General features: G+C 54.5%; 1 protein-coding gene across 4 annotated transcripts in view; it reads right to left on the bottom strand.

Annotated features, from left to right (window-relative positions):
* Positions 1 to 14,858, bottom strand: part of BCOR (BCL6 corepressor) — a 127,258-nt gene that overhangs the window by 111,354 nt on the left and 1,046 nt on the right. The window lies entirely within an intron of this gene.

Consider the following 14,858-nt stretch of genomic DNA (forward strand, 5'->3'; position numbering starts at 1 on the left):
AGAAGGGGTTTCACCACGTTGGTCAGGCTAGTCTCAAACCCCTGACCTCGTGATCCGCCCGCCTCGGCCTCCCAAAGTGCTGGGATTACAGGTGTGAGCCAGCAAGCCAGGCCAATTCTCCACTTTTTTTTTTTTTTTTTTTTTTTGAGACGGAGTCTGGCTCTGTCGCCCAGGCTGGAGAGTGCAGTGGTGCAATCTGGGCTCACTGCAAGCTCCGCCTCCTGGGTTCACGCCATTCTCCTGCCCCAGCCTCCGGGGTAGCTGGGACTACAGGTGCCCGCCATCACGCCCGGCTAATCTTTTGTATTTTTAGTAGAGACGGGGTTTCACCGTGTTAGCCTGAATGGTCTGGATCTCCTGACCTCGTGATCCGCCTGCCTCGGCCTCCCAAAGTGCTGGGATTATAGGCATGAGCCACCGCGCCTAGCCCTGTTAGGGTCTTGCACTCAAACACCTACACCAAGTACATAACGGTCTGCAGTGAACAATATGCCTTAAAATCTTCATATTCATAAACCAAAGAAACTCCCTCTGCCCAAGAAACAAATCCCACCTTGCTGGCTAAACAAGACACATAAGTAGGGTGACACTCCTGTCCTTCTCCCACCCACACTCCAAATAAGGCCTAGGAGGGACCCAATAACTTATGAACCAGTGCCTGCAGATGAGAGGTAACAAAACAAAGAGGGTGTATATAGGCCTACTGCGCTAACATGCTGGGTCAACACTGGCTTGGTCCAGTCTTAGGCTGATCCAGTGTGCTCCCAAGAAACCCTTTTGACCTCTATCTGTCCTGTGTCACCTTCTCTTTTCTTCTGGATCAGAGACATCATCTCTTTCTCCTTTGCCCTGAGAACAGAGCTGCCAGTAGCCTACTCTGTGTTTTGGCTGAGGACTTTGGTGCAGTACACAAACTGTACAATGTAATACAGTGACCCTGCCTGAGAAGCCAGCTTATTTCAAGGGCCATCCCCTGAATGTCGCTTAGTTCTGACCCACCTGCTGAATCTGGGTTTCTTTGTTTGGGTCCCAGGATAGGAGTTGGCCCTGCAGACCCAAAATCACCTCAAGGGAGGCTAGGGTGAACCAGATACATCCTGGGAAGCCGCAGTGAGGTCAGGAAAGGGGCAGGTGTGGTAGAGTTCACCCAGGTGTATTACACTAATTCGGGGCTCCAATCTGCATTGAGATCTAAAATCTGAATGTCATGCCCCCAAAGTCTTGCTGAAAATGAAATCTTCAGGAGGGAAGAGGAAAGCAGGCTAGAGGGTACACATGCCTTTTGGATTTTCAAAAATGGGAAAATGATTAGATTTTGGATTTAGGGAAGATGTGTCATGTTAAGGGAGCCACAGAAAATAATAACTGCCAATTCCCAAGCAAAACAAAATCATGTTTTCCACCACGTTTCTATCTGTGTCTCCTAGTCGAACCACAATAAAATAGCAGATCAAATAGCAGATCAAAGGCAGAGGCAAATACAATTATGTTGCCCGTGAAACCCCTAGCATGAAATTAGAAGTCAAACTCTCCATTCAGGGGTTAGAGACAAGGATAATGGGAACCTGGGACCCTAGAGATGTACCCAGGCCCTTTCAGTCACAACACTATCCATGCTGGATATTTAAAACCACACCTCAGGGAGGGCACAAATAGTAAGTATTAATTTTTTTTCCATACACACTACAGGAAATGCATTGACTACATTCCTAGCTTTGTACCATATAAAGATAGCTGTACACTGGTGGTAGAGGGGGAGGTGACTTATAAGGCAATAGTGAAAATAATGTTGTTGGGAGCGATGAAGGGTTACTAGATCTTCCCCAAGACAGTAGGCTAACGATGGCGGCAGATAGAATGCTAATCTTTTACCTGCTTCCCTTTCAATGCAGAAGAGCCTAAAACCCATCTGATCCCACCACTCAGTTCTCCCTCAGTCCTTCCCACATTGTACAAGATCATAGAGACAGCTGTCTCGATATATTTTCTATTTTTCCTAAAATCCATATTTGCTTTATAGGCTCTATTTCTTTTACCCTGGCCTAATTTTAGCCCTCTGAGTCCCCCTGCCCCCCATATAATTTATGAGGCCTCTTGAGGGTAGAAACCCCTATTACAATGTAGACTAGTCTGTTTAGAGCCACTGCTAATTAAGCTTAGCTCTCAAAGGTGCCTGGTATGGCTTCCCCCACCACCTTCCCACCCCCCACCCCCACCCCACCATGGCCACAAGTTCTTTGACACTCCTCCCAAGTGAGAAGTAGGGTCTCTGTCCCTTCCCCTTGAATCTGGGTGGGTTTGTGACCACAATCACAACCAATGAATATAGACTTCAAGGGTGGATTAGAAAAGGTGATGCAGCGGGCCAGGCACGGTGGCTCACGCCTGTAATCCCAGCACTTTGGGAGGCCGAGGCAGGCAGATCACCTGAGGTCAGGAGTTTGAGACCAGCCTGACCAACATGCTGAAACCCTGTCTCTACTAAGAATACAAAAATTAGCCGAGCATGGTGGTGCGTGCCTGTAATTCCAGCTACTCGGGAGGTTGAGGCAGGAGAATCTCTTGAACCTGGAAGGCGGAGGTTGTGGTGAGCCGAGATGGCGCCACTGCACTCCAGCCTGGGCGACAGAGCAAGACTCCGTCTCAGAAAAAAAAAAAAAAAAGAAAAAGAAAGAAAAGGTGATGCAGCTTCAGCCTTATTTACCGCAATGCCGGTTTTCTGGAGCCCTGAGCTGCCGATTTGTAACTTAAAGTCCTACTACCCTTAAGGCACCATACTGTGAGGAAGCCCATGCCACATAGAGAGCCCTATGCTCATGCTATGGGACATGGCTGAGGTCCCAGCCAACAGCCAGACATAAAGACCCCTCCGGATGCTTCCAGCCTCCAGCTGTTGAGTCTTTCCACCAAATTCTGGACCCACAGATTCCAGGAGCAGAATTAAATTGCTTCTGAGCTCCCTTGCAGCTGACATGCTATAGGGGAAGAGATCAATTTCATAACATATTGCTAAATCCATGGAAGAAGGTGAACTGGGTTAAAAACAAAAGTGTGACAGGCAGGAAATTTTTTTTTAAGGAAATTTCTGATCATAACCCAAATCCCCCACCTTTGATAACGCAGTGTCTTATTCTTTCTGAAATCCCTGTAGGACAGTTACCTGTGTCTTCCTTAAATCTAATCTCATATTTTCTCTGAAGGATCTGGGTAAAGGACCCTAACTGTTGTCCCCTCCTGACCTACATTGGCTGCACAAGGGAGCCAGTTCCCTAGGCAGGAAGGGAGAGGGGCGAAGCATTTCCACCAGGCTGGTTTTGCTCTCCCTTCTCTTCTCTTCTCTCTTGTTTTTCTTGCCTCTCCCGGAAGGTGCTCATCTCAGGGATAGGGAGGGATGAATTATGCAAGAAGTGTTAGCTTACTTCATTTTCTTCACAATTCCCCTACAAATCCCACACCTTTTCATTCTGACCCCGACTACCAGACTTGTGTCACACACCAAATGCATGAGCTTCCATTCACAAAGCTAGGAATGTGCAGCAGTGCAGCTGGCCTCTGTCCCCCACCGTTTCCTCCTTCTCTGAGCCAGGCACTCACAGGCCCCTGATGCCCAGGCGGCCCATGGACCCTGACCCTCAGGCTGCCCTCCTGGGGAAGTGCCAAGCTCAGGGAGACGGGAGGAGGGGCTGAAAGACATCTGGAATGTGATGGACTGAGGAGGGGAATGGGGAGAGCCCAGGTCTTACCCCCACTCTCAAACAAGCAGAGCAGCCAGGGAACAGGCAAAAATGATAAAGCAGCTTGCAATCGGGAGAAAACCAGGCCACATTGTGTGGGGTGGGGTGGGGGGTGAGAGGTGGGGAGCTACTGAGCAAACCAGAAGGAATAGCAAAGAGACGCAGGCAATCCCCCTTCCCCTCCCTGCCCTGCCAAATGCCAGAGGATGAACCCGCCAAAAATAAAATACAGCCATGATTACTGGAGCAGAGGTCAAAGCTGAAGTGGCAGTTCTCCTCTCAACCACAGAAAGCCAGCACCAACTGGGATTATCTGCCAGCCACTCATCTCCAGCAGCCTGGCCCGCAGTGCACAACTAGGCCCCAGCCACAACCAGCCCTGTGCAGGAGAGTCCAAGGGTCTAGGACCTGCCCCTTCCCCAGAGCCTGAGACCAAGGCTGGCTTGGCTTCCCAGGTTCACAGCTTTGGAGCTGCTTGCCCTGTTGGACAGTGCAGTGGGGTCCTGTGGCTCCAATTCACAGTATAGAAACAATTCCTTCTTCTGATCCAAATCCCAGGCCAGCGAGACCTGTTCCTAGCTAGGGTGTAACACAAACCTCCCTACTTACAATTCAAACAATATCAGTCCAAATCCTCTCTTCACTCCTTCAAGAGCAAGGGCATGAGATTATCTATCTATCTATCTATCTATCTATCTAGTTTTGTTTTGTTTGAGAGAGAGTGTCTCACTCTGTCACTTAGTGGCACAATCTCAGCTCACTGCAGCCTCGACCTCCTGGGGTCAAGTGATCCTCCCACCTCTGCCTCCCGAGTAGCTAGGATTACAGGCCTGAGCCACCACACCCAGCTAGGGCACAGTATTTATTAAAAACTTTATTATCATCTTCCTGGTGCTTCACCTGCAACTATTTCATCGAATCTTTCTCCAATCTTTTGATGTAGGCATTCTCATACCCATTTTGCAGATAAGGAAACTGAGGCTCGGATAGACTACACAACCACTGGAGGCAGAGCTCCCATCTTAAGCCCACATGCGTCTTGATCCAGAGTTTTCCAATGTAGCTTGTGATCTCCAATTTTGATTACTTATTTTGTGCCAGGTCCCGGGCCGGGCCTGCAAAGGTGAATAAGACAGTCCCTCCCCTTAAGGAGTTCACAGTTTAGTAAGGGAGACAGATTGCAACACAGTGGGACAGCAGCTCTGACCTCTGAATTCGGGTTGGTGGAAGTACCGTGGGAGCCTTTGTGAACATCTCCATCATCACCGCCCCTTCACCCCAGCTCTATTTCCTAGCCCCTCTGGTTCCTTCTCATAGGCTGCTCCTTCTTGTCTTTCCTTAAGACAGGCACTAGCTGCTGGCTTCCCTCCCATGCCTTTCTTTCCTCCTGTTAATGAGGTCTGAACCCACACACCTGGCAGGAATCTTGGCACCCTACCTGCTTGGAGAGGTTGCCTTAGTTGAGTAAACTTCCTTGGCTTCTGGGGCCCCAGGGGAGAGGCTAGACCCTGACTGCAGCCCCAGGCTGGCTCAGCTGGAAAGTGGGCACAGGGGCCCCAACGCTGAGCAGACTGGTAGGCCCTCAAAAGGCTTTCATTGAAGCCTGTTAAAGGGCTTTGGGCTTCCTCTGATGAAAGGCGCTTAAGTGCATCTGGTTATGATTACAGGGGAGGAGAAAGCCAGGCGGTCTCTGGGGGGTTGGACCAGTCATCTGGCTCTGCCTTCCTCAGGGCAGAGCTGGCTGCTGGTGAGGCCAGGAGGCCAGGTGTGGGGGCAGGCAGGAAGCAGGACCAGTACAAAACTCTCCAACTCTCTGAGGCTCCTGACCTCAGCCTCTGACTTTGTCAGGCTGGACTCCCAGAAACAGCATCGGGGCTCAGAAGTGCCAGGCTCCTTTGAGAAAATCAAGTTCGGAGTGGCTGCTGACCACCCCTGACTCACAGCTCTTCATTGATCTCCACCTCCCTCCATCTCCAAAATATCCTCCCAAGAACCCCTGACCCTCCATCTACCTTCTCCACTGCTCTTCTCCCTCGGAGAAAGTTAAAATAGGCTTTTGCCACAAGGGTTTCTGACAGTGATAAAAACTAAGGAAATGCAGACTTTCAAAAGTTAAAAAACCTCAACGTTTGCTTTCTCCTTTTCAACTAGCCAGGTATTGTTTCCCATAAAACAGACATTGTTAAGGCTGTTTCACGTCACTGTAACTGACAACCATGCCGAATTAAGGGAAGAGATTAATATGAACGTAACGTGGCTGCCCTGGAACGTCATCGGGCAGACCCAAGCCACTCTGTGCTCGGCACCTGTCCCTGCGCGGAACTCCACGTGTGCACAAAATGCTCTGGGGAGGGGAGGATCGGATGGGTTAAACACAGTCCGCGGTTCTAGAAACGAAAATACATTTTCTTATTCCCGCCCTGATTTAATCCTGCTGCGTGTTATTATTGTCAAGTCTCTTCGCACCACTGTTTCTAAAAAGAAAACCCGTGGGTCTGCGCGGCCCTCCGCCGCCTGCTCGGCTTTTATTGTGCACGCAGCCTGGTCTGCGTGGATCCAGCACGTCGTGACCGCCTCGCAGGCGCGCACGGACACCCTCGGATTGGCATTTCTATAAGAGCTGAGCGCATTGTCTCTGCGGCGACACACATACACACACACACAGATAATAAAGGGCCACGGACTCCTGACCAACCCTCCTCGCAACCCATAATTAGAGATGACCTTTGTGAAAGGCAATTAAAATATGGTAATGATCGATGGGCTCGCCTGTTTCCAAAAAGGAAAATACACAGGTGTTGGCTTCAGGAGGCTCCACCTGGCCGGGCCGCGAGGCCTCCTACAGCTCATGAATGAACTCTTTCTCCTGGGAAGCTTCGATTCCCGGCTACCTACGCTAGCTCTGGCTCCTCTCCTCCCTTTCCCCTCCCCCACCAGAGCTCTGGCAGCCAGGAGCTTGCTGGCGGCGGCGGGGCTTTGTCATCGGAACGCACACACAGACACGCACACGCGCGCACCCGGCCACCACGGGACCGCGGCGGCCGCGTCCTTCCTCGCTGCGCTTCCTTCCCTGCCCCCTCTTTTAAAGAGCTCCTCCAGACCCTTTCTTTTCTTCCGTCCTTTATGTGTGCGGTCCTTTTGCATCGAGGAGCTCACCGCGGAGTGCCGGACAGCTCCTGGGAGGGAGAACTCAGGACCCTGCACGCGCGGAGAGGACGCGGGGACAGCCGGGCTTTGTTTTGTCTCTTGCCTCTGCCGGGAGGGCGGAGAAGCCTCGGCCGAGCTGGGGCCCACTGGCGAATTGGCGGCGGCAAACACCCCCCTCCTAGCCTAAGTGGAAGCTGAAACTCCGGACTTGGTCCGGGTGGGGCACAAAGCCACGTGGAGGGTCTCCCAGTCCACAAGTGGCTCTCCCCACACAGACAAATGTGCAGTGTCATTATGGTGGCTCCTGTTGCTCGAGGCCTCGGGGGTGCTCCGGCGGTGCGCGCACACCTCACCTCCACAAGGCACGGAGGGCGAGAGGGGGGCCCAGGGGCTGGGGCTCCCCGGGGGACTGCCTGGAGGAGACGCCACATCGGGCCTTCCCGCACCCCCGGCTGCCTTCCTGGACCGCGAGCACGGAGCCAGGGCGGCCTCTCGCCTTTCATTCCGGGGCCTACGAGAGCAGCAGCCCAGGCAAATATGTAGCTATTAAAATTAATCGCCCCGCGTTGTCAGCTGAACATAATGCAAATTATTTATGGGCTGTCTGCGCAATATTTATCATCGTGCAGGCTCCAGGCGCTTCGTGCCTCCTGGCCTCCCCCGCCCGCCCTGGCCCGCGCAGGGCGAAGCTGCGCGCAGGCTGCGGCGGCCCCGGGGCTCTGGGAACCCGAGTGGGGTTCCAAGGGCGAGGCCGTGCGTCAGGCCGTCTTCCAGGCCGAAGGCCTCACTTTAGTTTCTGCCATTCAGTACACATTTATCGGAGGCCTATTACGTGCAAAATTAGAAGGTCCGCAACATCAGGGGATGAAAACCAATTTGGAGAAATCTGAACCAAACTGACGAGCTCGGGCTCGAGGGGCGATGTAGACAGAGGCTCCTCAGCTGCACAAGAGAATTTTCTCTGGCTCAAGTCGGTCCTCCGACCTGGGAAACCCATGTTTGCTAAAGCTGGATTCGCTCTAGGAGAAACCGGGAGCATCAGATGTGCTCAACAGATTCGAGTACGACGCTGTCGACTGGAACAGGAATTCGGTGTCCTTCGAGCCTCAAAACTTGTTTGCTGATCGCAGATAACAGATTAACTGTTAATTGTCGAAATCGGCCAACCATTTAGTTTATCACTGTTGGGGGCCCCTTGGTATTCGCTGCACTTTTTATATGTAAAAACAGCCTTAGTACCTCCTAAACGGCTTTTGTGTGGCTTTTGTTTCTCTTTCAAATACGGTGTTTTAAAAAACAGCAGCAACACGCCACCCCACCCCCTCTTCAACCAAGCCTTCTGGTTTAAAAAAAAACAAAAACAAAAACCAGGAGGAGAAATAATCCATAGGACAATCCCCCCCTACTGGTCGGAGCTGGCGTTGGGGCTTTTTACGCAGATCTAGTCGCCCAGGGCTGCTGAGGTAAACAGGCTTTCTGCACCGCTGCTAAATGAATCACCAGGGGGAAGAACCGAGACTGCGGGGCGAGGGAGGCCTCGGGATCTGGGCCGTGAGCCAGGGCGGGGAGGGCGCTGCACGGGGGGCAGTGGGGTGGAGGCGGGACCAGGGTTAACCCTGGTCCAAGGCCCCAAGGCCAGGGAAGGGAGAGGAAGGCCGGTGGGCGGTCCAGCCGGAGGCCCCACTCGCTGTCTGCGAGGCAGGGTGAACGCGCAGCCTGGGCCTCCATCCCCAGCGCGCCTGGGCACCACCTGGGGCCGGTCACGCTGCGTGAGCCCATCTGCGAGGAAGGAGGTCACGAGGCACCCCCTCCCACAGAGTTTTAACAACTCCAGGCCTTCAAGACGCAGTAGCAGGCAGGCCTGGGTCTTCTGATGTTCATTTAAAGCAAAATGATCGCCTTTCTTCACTGTCCCCACCCCAGACGCCAACAACACCTTACACCTAGCAGACCAAGCCTGAGTCAAGACCTCCTTCGGTCCTGGGGCTGGGGGAGTGGCTACCAACGGGCGTCTCTTCTGCAGACTAACAGAAGGGGATATAGCCAGGAAGCTACTATAAATTTATATTCTTCTTCCGGTTTTCTCCTTTTTTTTTTTTTTTTTTTTTTTGAGATGGAGTTTCGCTCTTTTGCCCAGGCTGGAGTGAAGTGGCACGATCTCGGCTCACAGCAACCTCTGCCCACCGGGTTCAAGCAATTCTGCCTCAGCCTCCCCAGTAGCTGGGATTACAGGCGCCCGCCACCTTGCCCGGCTAATTTTTTGTATTTTTAGTAGAGACGGGGTTTCACCATGTTGGCCAGGCTGGTCTCGAACTCCTGACCTCAGGTGATCCACCCGTCTCGCCTCCCAAAGTGCTAGGATTACAAGCGTGAGCCACCGCGCCCAGCCTTCTTAAATGTGATTTGACCCAATTTAAAGCCTCCCTTTCTTCCTCATTAACCCCCAGTTTTTGACAGATTTTTCTTAGAACATTCCAAAGATTCTCTCATTACTTCAGAAACTTATCTCGAAATGATGTAAAAGGAGGTTCAAAATATTAGGTTGCTTTTAGGCTCCCTTTATCTCGAACATTGTTGCGTAGATTTGAGAAATGGCTGATTTCTACTTTGTTTTCTAATCAGCAAGTCACTGGTTTTTCTACCTAAGAGAGACCGAACATTGACCACAGTGAAGCGGAAGGGTTGAGCCGCATTTACAAAGTGCCTTCACATTTTGGTCCTCAGAAACCCATCCGAGGGGGACAGAGTAGGTGTTACTGTTCTGATTTTACACATGAAGAGACTGGCCACTCGCCCCCACAAATTTCTGGAAGCTAGTCTTCCTCACTGAACTGGAGCCAGACGCCATGTGAAGCCTGCCTGCTCCTGCCTACACCCTCCTTCCTCCAGGTCAATGTCATTTAGAATATATTGCATCCTTTTCTCGGATCTGTCTGCTAGGACCCGGGCCACCCTCCTGCTGGAGGCAGCCCCGACAGCCCATATTTTAAGCAGCTCTTTCCACAGCCTGCAAACCTCACGGATTGTCTCTTACAACTGTCTGTTTACTCACTTCCCTCCACCCAGTCAATTCCGACTCCAGGCCCGGGAGGACAATTTTAAAGTGTTTCTGCAGACAGACCCTCTGGCCGCGCCGGAAGTGTTTTATGGACCTGTGAGCCGAGTTAATCCCTGGAGGCGCGGCTGGATTAGTCCTGGGTGTGGGTGGGGGATTCATGTGTTTAGGTTTAATCCCCATGGGGGGGCGTAAAGAGAATGGGGGTCGGGTGGCTTCAGCAATGTGTGCCCCCTCCCCATTAAACTCCGAGATTTGCGCTAGAGCGGATGGAAACCGAGGCACGCAGCCCTCGACCCCGGCCAGGCGTGGAGTAGGGGAGCAGGGGGTGCCCCGCGTGGGCGCACCCTAGGAAACCAGTGCGAACATGGCGAGCGAGACCAGAGCGCAGTTGTGTGTGGTTTTTCCCCAGGTTTTTATTCTTCCAGCCCTGTGGAAAGGAGGAGAGCCGCAACCCGGGGAGGGAGCCGGAAAGAAACACTTAATCACCGGCGTCTCGCTGCTCGTCACGCGAAGATGGCAGCGGCTCCCCTGGGTTTCAAGGTTCCGGGAAAGGCGTGTGTTCTGCCTTGAGGCGCGCGGGCTGATGCGCTCTCTCCCTCGGCTCGGCGGCCGGCTCCGGCTCACAGAGCCTCTCTCAACGCCGGCAAGTGCAGCCGGGCCGCCCAGCCCCCAGGCCAGCCTGGCCCCCTCCGGGCCTGGGGTTGGCGAGGGCAGCTGGGCGTCTGCGCTGCCCAGCCCAGCCGCGGATCCATGGGGTTTCGCAAGCTGAAAGTAAAGGCTTGAGGGAGTGGGGACACCCACACCGGCCCGCGGCACGCAGGGGAGTCAAGCTGCGGCCAATGCAAGACGAGCAGCGTAGACTACTACTAGCGGTGGCCGGAGGCTCAGCCACCTTCGCGGGAGAGGGGATTTACCGCCACCCTCATCCACGCGCAGGCCCCACCGCCCGGTCCTCTCCTCTGATCCCCGGGCCATTGCGAAACACGGAGCGAACAGGTCCTCGCCAGCAGCCGTCAATTCCCGGGAAGATGGGAACCCACAAGCCTGACTGTGCTTCCCAAGGGTACTAGCGTGCGCGCAGACCTTGGGTGTAAAGAGGGCAGCGCGGTCTTCCCCACCCGGACTCTTCCCTGGCGCAGCACACAACCGCCACGGGCTTCCGAAGCGCCCGAGCGGGGAGGAGGAAGGAAAAGCGGAGACCCGGGAGGCTGGCTGCGCGCTTGGAAGCCGTGTGTGTTTGTGTATCTGCGCGCGCGCCCTGGCCGGACGGGTGTTGACGGGAGAATGATCGTGAGCAACCCGGAACCAGCAGTCCCAACCTGGACTGAGGAATTGGGCTCTCCAGTCCTGGGCCGTGGGGCTCCATGCCTCGGGCTGGCGGGACAAGCGGTGGGGAGCCCGGAGCTTCGGAGCCGCCGCCGGGCATCTAGCCAGCTCCGCCGGAGAAGCCCGGGGGCGCGTCGGGAGCCAGGGGACTGGTGTGAACCAGCCGCCCCCGCAGGCGGACGTTTAGCTCCGGCACCCGGGAGCACTGACACTGGGCGATAAGGAGTTCCTCGGCAATCGGCTGTCTCCAGTCCCCAGTCACCTCCGGCGGACGTGATCGCCGGATGCTATGCGGCTAGGTGGGCCAGGGGGGCCTTTGCAATTGCCTTCCCTGACCCCTTCCTTGCCGCGGAGGAGCCACAGTAAGATGCCTCTGTACGACTCTCCAGAACTTTCTTTTGCAAAATAAAGGCCAAATGTTGGGCTTTCTGGTCTCTTGATATTTTCCTTTGGAAGGTTGGGGTCCAGGCAGTCCTCTCGAAACACCCCCCAAACAGATCACTTTCATTACAAAACGCGAGAGAGGCAACACAGCCCTATCTCTCTGGTCAATCCAGGCCCTATTATCCCAAGCTGTGCAGCTTTGGGCAAACCGCTTAACAGTTCGGAAACTCGGAGTCCTCAACTGTAAAATAAGGCCAATACTAGTATCTACCTAGTAGGATTGTTCTGAGGATAACATGCCTCCATACATAAGGCGCTTAGAACGCTGCCTCCAGTACAATGCTACATGTGTTTGTTACTATGATCTGGCACTCCCTTTGGATGGGTAGGGAGTACAAAGTTCCGGGTTAAAGTTCCTGGAAGTTGACATGGAGCTAGTGGTCTTGGCAGGGTGGAAAGGGCACTATTGTAAGGCCACTGAAAAGTGAAGGCCAAATGCCCTCAAACTGTCTCCACTAGACCTTCCCATAAAGGCTTGTGTGTGTATGGTGGTGGATAGGAGGAAGAGTCCTCTTTAATGGTGCTCATTTAGCCTGGATTAATGGCAAGTTCCCTCAGGGCTCAGGCACCATTACCCACTCTCTCCCTGCAGCCCTGGGGAAGAGCACTGGTTTCCAGGACCTCCAGCCTACTCCTCCAGGCCACCTTTTTTGATGGCTGAAGGCCACCTCTTTAAATCAGTTCTCGGAGGAGTTGGCCAAAAGCCATGTCCTCTGGGATGTACTTTGGTCTAACACTGGTCCAGGGCTGGCGTATGGCAGGCCTTGTCCCTGGGCCGCTGGCGAGCCACATTTTACTGATGCACAGATGCAAATACCACTTCTGTAGACAGAATCGGTCAGACTTCTAATTTCAAAAGGCTTCCCATTACCTTTGAAATGGGGACTCTGGCACAAAGGGGAGGAGTTGCGGCAAATAAGAGCCTAGGGAGGCCTCGGCCTCCCCTGCTTGGCCTCTCCAGGGTCACCCATAATTCATTAGGTGAGGCTGCCTTTTCCTTTTCAAAGACAACGCAAATGGCCTTTGCCTTAAGTGGCTACCGGCGTTTGCCTAATCACTGAAATGTGCTGGCAGTGCGCTCTAGCTCTCAGTAGATCCTTATCGAAACTGTGCGTGCCAAGCTGCCAGCCCCGAGAAAGACAAAGAACACGGGCGCCTCCAGGTTTGCTCCTGAGGCCTCAGGGTCACCTCTGGGGCTTCCCCTTCACAGCCTCCGGCCCCTACAAGACGCTCCCAGCCAGCCTCCGGAAGAAACCCGCAGCCCTAAATCAGAATTCCAGTTCTCGAGCGCCACCCGGAGAGTTCACATTTCCCCTCCTCCGAGGCCGCGTGGTGCGCAAGAAAGAGCCCGAGGGCAGCGGCAGCACACGTCTGGGCAGCCCCCTCCCCGTACCCAGCAGCGTGTACGCAGGAAAAGAAAAAGCCAAGGGAAAAACGTGGACTGTAAAAGCCAAAACGCAGAACCATCTACTACTAATTACCGACAACCCCAGGCAGGAGTTTGCAAGGAGTAAGCAACCCTCTAATAGAAACTACAACTAAAATAAACCCTCTCTTCGCGTTCTATTAAGGTCCTGGAAGGTGGAACGCAAAGGGGACCCTGTCTTCTTAGCACACAGACTGGCTGCGCCGATAGTGCTCAGCCCCGCACCTCCTGAACATACATTTAATGCTAGGCAAAGAGCAAGTTTCCTATCTACCGTTTGACCAGTTCTCACAGTATTTCTAATTGACTCAACGTGTATTAGATTGAAACAAAAATGATCTTGGTTGGAATATACATGGGCAACCTGTATTTAGATGGGGTAAGTTCCTGCAGCTATCTGACCACATTTATCTGGTCCCTCTGAGAATCCACGTTTTCTAGCCCGAGAAGGGGCAGGCGGCCCTCATGGCGTCTCCTTCGGCGGTTTCCTGGCGAAGCGCCCATCCTCCCCAAGCACCGGGAACGGAGGCCGCCTATATTAATACTCGCGGGCAGCCTGTTCTGACCTATACTGTCATTTTTTCCATCGGTCGGGATCGGGCTGGGGGTGGGGTGGGGCGGGGGCTCTCCCCGGAGGGGCTCTGCACGGATCATTGGGTTTTCCCCGGCGAACTTAACACGGAGGCAAAAGGGGCAGATGGAAACCAGGCCCCGGCTGGCCCCGCGCGCGTAAGCGCGGCACTCAGCAGCTCGACGCAAAGCCAGGGCTGGATTTTCGCGGCCCGGGCCCGGCGGCCGCCCAGCGCCGGCGCGATCGTTTCTCCCTTGGGTTGAGCAAACGTGGTCGCCTAATTCCGCCCGGGAGACAGCAGCTGTGCGGCGAGAGGAGGAGAAAAAAAATCGCAACTTTTCCAACAGAAAGTGTGTGCGCACACGAAAGGTGAAGGCCCACCCCGATTCTGTGCACGTATCGACACAGCATCTAGTCAGTGTCACTGCCAGGCATACGCTTCCGCGGCGGGCGACACCGCCGCCCCCGCCAACCTGCAGGAGGGAGGGGGGATGCAAATGGCGTCTCGCGTCGTCCTAGACTCCGCGCAGCACCCGCTGCCGCGACTCCGAGCAGACGTTGCAGCAAACTGGGGTGCAGCGTCTAGGGACGCGAACGCGCAGGCGGCCCGAGAGGTCGCAGGGAAGAGGAACTAGCACCACTCCCCGCTACGAGGCCGTTCCCCGCCCCCACCTCCGGAAGAGGCGCCCTTACTCGATTGGGGTGAGGGGCGGGAAACTTTGCAAGAAGACTGTTCCGCGCCTTCCCCGCGTGGCACCTCAGGAGAACGTGGGTGGGTTTCCCGTCCGAGGCCAGACCCCGCTACCCTACTTTTCCAGGCTTCGGACCTGAACCTCGTGGACTACGGGAGGGAGAGTACATTTCGGGCCACTGCGGGGGGCGGAGGGACACCAAAGTCAGGCGTCTTCAAGGGTTCTGGCAGATGGCCAAGTTTGTGTCCTTTCCCTCCCACGCCAGAGTAGCGCACGCCACTTTGGGGAAGCGTGAGACCGTTCACCACCGGCCACGAGGCCACCGATGTCTTCCAGGTGGGGCCGATGGTTTCTCTGCAGCACTCCCTTCCGCCTTGCGGTCCCCGCCTGGCTCCCACAGTCCTGGGGAGCCCCCAGAGCTAGCCCGCGTCTTCCCTCGCCCGCTCTTCCGGGGGAAGGG

The sequence above is a fragment of the Pongo pygmaeus genome, chromosome X (genome assembly GCF_028885625.2).
Source record: "Pongo pygmaeus isolate AG05252 chromosome X, NHGRI_mPonPyg2-v2.0_pri, whole genome shotgun sequence".
Taxonomy (NCBI): Eukaryota; Metazoa; Chordata; class Mammalia; order Primates; family Hominidae; genus Pongo; species Pongo pygmaeus.